This window comes from Pundamilia nyererei, unplaced genomic scaffold (genome assembly GCF_000239375.1).
Source record: "Pundamilia nyererei isolate P.nyererei 1_Seehausen unplaced genomic scaffold, PunNye1.0 scaffold00055, whole genome shotgun sequence".
NCBI classification, from domain to species: Eukaryota; Metazoa; Chordata; class Actinopteri; order Cichliformes; family Cichlidae; genus Pundamilia; species Pundamilia nyererei.
In genome coordinates, this window is record NW_005187456.1 from 759,290 (window position 1) to 766,378 (window position 7,089).

The 7,089-nt window shown below is 40.1% G+C and overlaps 1 protein-coding gene across 3 annotated transcripts in view; it reads left to right on the forward strand.

Annotated features, from left to right (window-relative positions):
• Window positions 1-7,089, forward strand: part of fgf14 (fibroblast growth factor 14) — a 107,552-nt gene that overhangs the window by 31,260 nt on the left and 69,203 nt on the right. The window lies entirely within an intron of this gene.

The window sequence follows — 7,089 nt, forward strand, 5'->3', positions numbered from 1 at the left end:
CACACACACACACACACACACACACACACACACACACACAGAAATACACAAAACGCTCTTACCCCAGTTCTGTTTTACCTCTGCTGCTCTATGTCCCCCCCGCCTTAGTGCATATGGAAAGTCTAAGAATATGCATGTCACCTGATGGGCCTGATAACAGTGTATTGATGCCAGTCCTTAGTAAGTGAGGGACTGCTCAAGTGCCTGCACATCTGTGTGTGTGTGTTTTTCCCACCAGAAGGCAAAGGATCAGTGGGTTGTTGACATCCACAGTGTTTCTCTACCAAAGCTTAAGTGCCCCAAAGGGACACGGTGTTGCTGATTAGTGCAGCTAGATGCAAGAGGGACAGGGAACACATGTCCATACGTCTCTCTCCCTCTCTCTCTCTCTCTCTCTCTCTCTCTCTCTCTCTCTCTCTCTCTCGCTCTCTCACTAACTCTTACTTTAAAGCTTTTCACCCCAGTCTCTACCCCACTCCCACTACCTTCCTTTCTTCTTGTTTCTGTATTTCCTGACTCTCTCTGTTCAGCTGCGCCTCACCATCCAACAGCTTTCCACACCGCTTTCTTCTCTCTGAGTCACTTGTCAATATCTTTGTGTACACTTAACCTTTCCACGTTTTTCCTGTGCCTCCCGCCTCCCTCCGCTGATCGCACACTGGATCTTCTGTGATGACACATGTAGATTATTCAGTGGAAAACACAGAATAGTCTGCCTGCACGCTGTTTTATGATAGATAGAAATGAAGGTTGGGGTAGCGGAAAGAGACAGTTTGCATTCTTTGTGCTGATAATCTAGCCCAAAATGTTCAAAGACGGTATTTGAGTCATAGTTAATCTTAAGCTTTCCTGGAAGGCAGTGACTCAGACCTGGGCTAATATAATAATTCCTGTGCCTGCTTTTTCACACAGAAAAAATAAAAAACAAAAAAACATGATCTTATTGTACCGTGCCATTCACAGTATAAATGTAAAACAACTGTTCAAGCTGTTGTTATAACCTTTTTTAAAACAAAATGTTAAAATGTTAAGTGACCATTAGCAGCTGTGTGAATAACTACATGGATAATTTTCACTACAGTAGCATTGAATAAGTTTGTATTTGAACCAATAAATGGGATTTTTCTTTCCTAACCATAACACCATAAAATCGCTACACCTGAGCAGCTATTTATGGTGCCTCAGGCTTACCAAAGAGTGGGTGAAAACAATCCCACTGTAAACAACAGTGACTCTTAAGATTAGTCCCACACAAGACATAACTCCAAGTGCTGGACCAAAAATTCCCTCTTTAGGAGACAAAAAAGTGAAATCAGTACAGTTTTAGCAAATAGAGTTCAAACCTTTTGTCTCAGGAAAGATACAAGGGAGAGTTTTCATTTTAAAAAGAAATCCACGGGGAAACACCTGTGGAGTTGCAACGATTCAGTATGTGGTTGTGCAGCAATTTGTTTGTTTTACTGATGAGATGTACACTTACAGGCCACTTTATTAAGGCCACTTTACAAGTGCCTGGTTTGTATGCCTTTATGCCTTTATCCTATATAGCAGGGGTCCCCAATCCCAGTCCACGAGGGCCGGTGTCCCTGCAGGTTTTAGATCTCACCCTGGGTCAACACACCTGAATCACATGATTAGCTCATTACCAAGCCTCTGGAGAACTTCAAGACATGTTGAGAAGGTAAGGTAAGGATTTATCCATTTAAATCAGCTGTGTTGGATCAAGGACGCATCTAAAACCTGCAGGGACACCGGCCCTCATGGACTGGGATTGGGGACCCCTGCTATATAGCATGGAATAATTGCTGGAAAAATGAGGCACAAATCTGTCAGCTGCACATCCAAGTCTCCCATTTCATCACACCCTAAAAGTGATGTACTGGATTGAAATCTGGTGATTATGGAGGCCATTTGATTACAGCAAACTCACTGTCACATTCAAGAAAATAGTTTGAGATAAACTGAGGTTTGTGACATGGAGCGTTATCATGCCAGTCTGTACCCTGTCATAAAGGGATGGACATGGTCAGCAAAATACTCAGCAAGATAGGATGTGGTGTTTAAATGATGCTCAATTGATACTAAGTGTACTAAGAGGGTTAGCGAGTTATGTAGGCAACTGGAATCTCAAACATCTGCAACTGAAAAGCCATCTGCTTCAAAATGATACGTATCGTTTGTACACAACTGAAAGTAGATGATTCACAGAATTCAGAGTATCTAGCTTTTAAATATATAAATACTAGTTTATAACCAGATGTAGGAACAGGACGGTCAGATTAGAACTTGACAAAAAAATGTCGGGTTGGTTCAAAACTGACGATGAGATCCACAAGTAACTGCAGCTGAAGGTGGCTCCAGGAAAGCCCTGGCAGAACATCTCAAGGGAGGAAGCATTTACTGATGTCCTGTTCTGTTCTAGATTTCAGGTGCTATAGTTCTATACTTCAAGATTTTCATCTAAGTATTTAAAAAAAAATCGGACTTTAGTTCAGTTTTTCCAATTATCTTTGAGCCTCTAAAACTACTGTACTGTTTATAAAATACAATGCTTGAGTGAAACCCTTTGAATTCAACCTGAAAAGATGCAGTCGCATCTTCCTTGTGGTGTGCAAAAGGCAAAACTACAAAAATTACATAACTGTTCAAAAACCTATGAACTCATTCTGAAAGTCCTTTACCCTTGCAGTGGCAGAGAGCAGTTCAGTGGCCATCTCTTGCGCTTTAGCCTGCAGTACAAAGTTGTCATGTGTGTTATTCCTCCAGATTACAAGTGAAAGGAGTGCTGTCTAATTATGACATAGTGCAGTTAGTGTGTGTCAGTCTCCCTAATGATAAGTGACTAGAGACAGAGGATAGGCCTTGTCATACACCCCACATGTTTTATTCATATCAACTGTACAAGGAAACTGCATTGTGCCAGACAAGCCTGATTCTGGCTCGATCTGAGGACAGAAGTTTCATTTTGGGGAATAGTGGAGTGGAATCCAGTCTATTTTCTTCACCCTTTAATAATGTAGTATATGTTGTCTTTTAAACATTTAAATAGATAAAATTATATATTCCTGTGTTGTTTGGCTTACATAAGCTAGCCAACTTTGGCAGATACACGTGTTTGCTGACCTTCATTTTAAAATATGTATCGCTTTACTTTACAATCCATATGAAATAGAAAAGTGGCTTCAATAGTTCATTTATCATGCACCATTGAGCACATGCGTATGTTTGGGCAGTACAGTATTTGGACATATCAAAATTCTGATATTCGGAGAATATCACTTCAAAGTCCACATAAAGTCCATTCACAGAGTTGTTTTCTAGTTAAAAGGGTCTCCTGTTTGCAATACAGCTTTTTACTTTGTGTACCTAAAAGTGTCACCTAATTTGTTCAGTAGCTCTGTTTGCGTGGTGTTAAGCAGTAAACTCAGTCTCATTCACGTGGCAGACGTATGTGCTGAGAAATAGCCTCCCGGGTTCACCCGCTCACTAACCACATTCGGCATTGATAGTTTGGACATGTCTCTTTAAAGTCTCATTCTTTGTTTGATGCCATATGTGTTCAGTCCAACTTAGTTTCCTATGAATTGTGTTTACAACATGTCCTTACTAATCTCACTAAATCCCATTGGCCACAGTCAACAAGAAAGCATCTTTTAGGTCTCATGTTTGAAGAGACAATAGAAGAACCATCGGTACTAATCTCTCCACGGAGGTGAATGAAAGTTCTTGCAAGGATTTGCTGTTCATGTTTTTGTTCTCAGAGCTGGATCTTCTCATTCACCGGTTAGGATGGGATTTACAATCCACTTGTTATTCTTGTTGGTGTATAGAGTCCCTAGCTGAATCACAAAATCCATCGGTCAAGCTCCTCACCTTGAGCAATATCTCAGTGTTTTAGTGTATCCGGTATAATCAGAATAGCAGACATCCTGTTCAATTTTTGGATATTTTTTTCACGACTAACAATAGCTAATTAGCTCTTAAAAAGTTATATTCTTGTTAACCTACAGTTTTGAGATTGCATTTTGGCGAAATGAGCCCTCTTTAGCTCTCCGCACAGAGTGTCTAACTGAATACAACCAAAACAAAAGTGGCCAATCAGTGCTAAGACTACAAGCAAACTTCCAGGACCAAACATGTTGTTCCCTGTCCAAAGAGTCTTTATTCGTTTTGAAGTTTGTGTTTATGTGGATGTTCTTTCACTGTGTGTCTTTGTCCTGCCTTGCTCCCCTCACCCGCAGTCGGTTCTGCCAGATGGCCACGCCTTCCTTTGCCTGGTTCTGCTGGAGGTCTCTTCCTGTTAAAAAAGATATTTTCTTCCCCACTGTTGCCAATCTGCTTGCTCATAGGGGGTCACCTGATTATTGCTGTTGTTTTTTCCCCCTCCTCTGTATTATTGTAGGATATGAAGTGCCTTGAGGCAACTGTTGTTTTGATTTGGTTCCATATAAATAAAACTGAATTAGCAATCATGGTCTTAACCAAAAAGAACCAGACGTAACAATGGGCATGTTGGTAAGAAAAAAAATATGACTCATGTGTTTATAATTTATTCACTAGTTTTAGCAGTGTAGTTAAATTAAATTCTATAATAATCTAATAATGTACAAAAAACCCAATATCTGTGGCTAAAATAGCTATTTCACTGTGAAGTGCTCTAAATAGAGTGCATCTCAAATTAAACCCACTGTCTGACTAAAAGTGGGGTTGCCACTTGTTAAGTATTTAATCAGGTTTTCCTTTTATTGTTTTAAACATCAGGTTTGATTTTGAGTCACCTTTTCACACCCCGGGAGCGTGCTTAACTTACCATATTTTCTGTGATTGTCTGTTAAGCCTGACTTATTTTTGTTTCCTCGTATTTTTACTTTTCTTTACAATTTGAAATATTTGCAGGTTTGTTTTTCCAATTTCCCAGAAACCAATTCAAGTGCTAAACCTCGACAGAACATCTTTACAAGACAAGTAATGGTAGCAACATGGCGCAGTGCTGTTTTCTCTGTCAGAATCCAACCACCCCACAGACAGTTGTCTCTTTTATGAATCGTGTTTGTTTAGTGTTTACTTTATCACATCTCTCCTTCTCTTTACCTCAGTGGCAGAATCATTTCCACATGTACTCCTGCATTATTCAGCTGCCCACTGCTCCTTTTTAGCCTTTTTAAAAAACAGATATTCTTTTTCTTTCTCTCTTTTACTCTCTTTACCTCATCACCTCATTTGGGCATCAGATTGGCTTTTGTTACTTCAGCTGTGAATTGGTAAATGTCAGGTATACAGATTGCTGCCATCTTTGCAATGCAAACATATTGTCCTTCAGTCCTGTATAATCTCCCCTGCTGTGGGTCTTTATCTTTGGTGTAAACCGATGGAAATCTCATCCATTTGATTGGAGAAGTGTACTCCCCGCATTAAAATGCAACACTGCATGCATGCATTGAAATTGCTGCACAAACCTGGCCTCTCTGCCAAGGTATACTGAAGTGTTAAGCTGTGGCCAGGAAAAGAAATATCACTGAGTGTGCCTCAGTAGAGCGCGTGTCCAATAGAAAGGCTCTTTTTTTTTTTAAGTTATACAACTTAACATCCCATATTGCCATGTTTGTACTGTAAGTGATAAATTCACAGATGACTATCAGGTGCCATTTTCCCACCCCGTGAGTCAGCTTTCATCATGTTCCAGGAGGTGAGAAGCCTTCCCAGCATTACAGACACAACAGTTGCAATCACCTCCCCTAAATACCTCATTCACTGACATAAAGTGGCGTCCCTGGATGTCTCTGACAGACTGTGACTCCACAGCAGATGATTCACTGGTGCTGTAGCACCACTGGCTGGGTTCACAGTGTGTTCAGGAAGGGTCTGTCGATCATGCAAAAGTGGTAAATTAACCATTAACCCACTTTATCGTCATCCCGGCCAACAGAGAACAGATGGTGTTGTCAGAAGATCTTGTACTGTTGCAGTCATATATTTTTTAATATGATTTAAGTGCTGGAGCTGCGGAGAGGTAAAGAAATACTGGAGCTGTCTCTTGTTAGCCAGGTAGGCTTTTGATCCTCGTACTTAACCCAGTGGAGGTAGTGGCAATGTCAATTCTTCAAACAGGAATTAGAAACAAGCTTTTATTTTTGCAAAACAATCCGTAAACAGATGACATTAACTAATAACAATAACTGCATTAATAACTATTACTGTATTTGATGTTATTGTTGCTTGGGTTTGATACGCTGCATAAGGACATCGGTCAGTCAAACATTTAACATATAATTCTAGGGTCCAATGGCAGAAGAATAGAAATTACACAAAAATCCCAGATTTAGCAAATGTGATACAAATTAAAACACACACACACACACACACACACACACACACACACACACACACACACACACACACACACACACACACATTTTCCTCTTTACAGTATAATGCTTCATACCTGATTGCATCTGGAGTGAAGGGTTTGTGTTTGGTGGTCAAATTGCTTTTAACCAGTGTTGGGAAGGTAACTTTTAAAATGTATTCCACTACAGATTACAGAATAAATGCCCCAGAATGTAGTTTGTAATGTATTTCGTTACGTTGCTTAATGCGAGTAACGTATTCTGAATACTTTGGATTACTTAATATATTGTAATGCTTTTTACAACTACATGAATGTACTATTGCTGTGGGATTTATTACTATTACTGAAGGCTATTCGCCACCGAGCTAACATTGGTAGCTGGCTTTAGCTGAGGTTAGTTCATGGACTGCTTTCAGAACTGCACATGATTATTTGCAGCTATCAGGTTGTAATGCAGTCCATCAAAGATACTGAAGTGGCACATAACCCAGGTAGCTACCACAACTAAAACAAAGCAGTTGCAGTGGGCTAACGTTAGTTTTTAAAAAAGAACTTACTTCCAGATGTTTCTTTAGGTTGGAGGTGGAGTCTTTTAATAATAATAATGGATTGCATTTATATAGCGCTTTTCGGGGCCCTCAAAGCACTTTACAATTCCACTATTCATTCACTCTCACATTCACACACTGGTGGAGGCAGCTACAGCCACAGCTGCCCTGGGGCAGACTGACAGAGGCGAG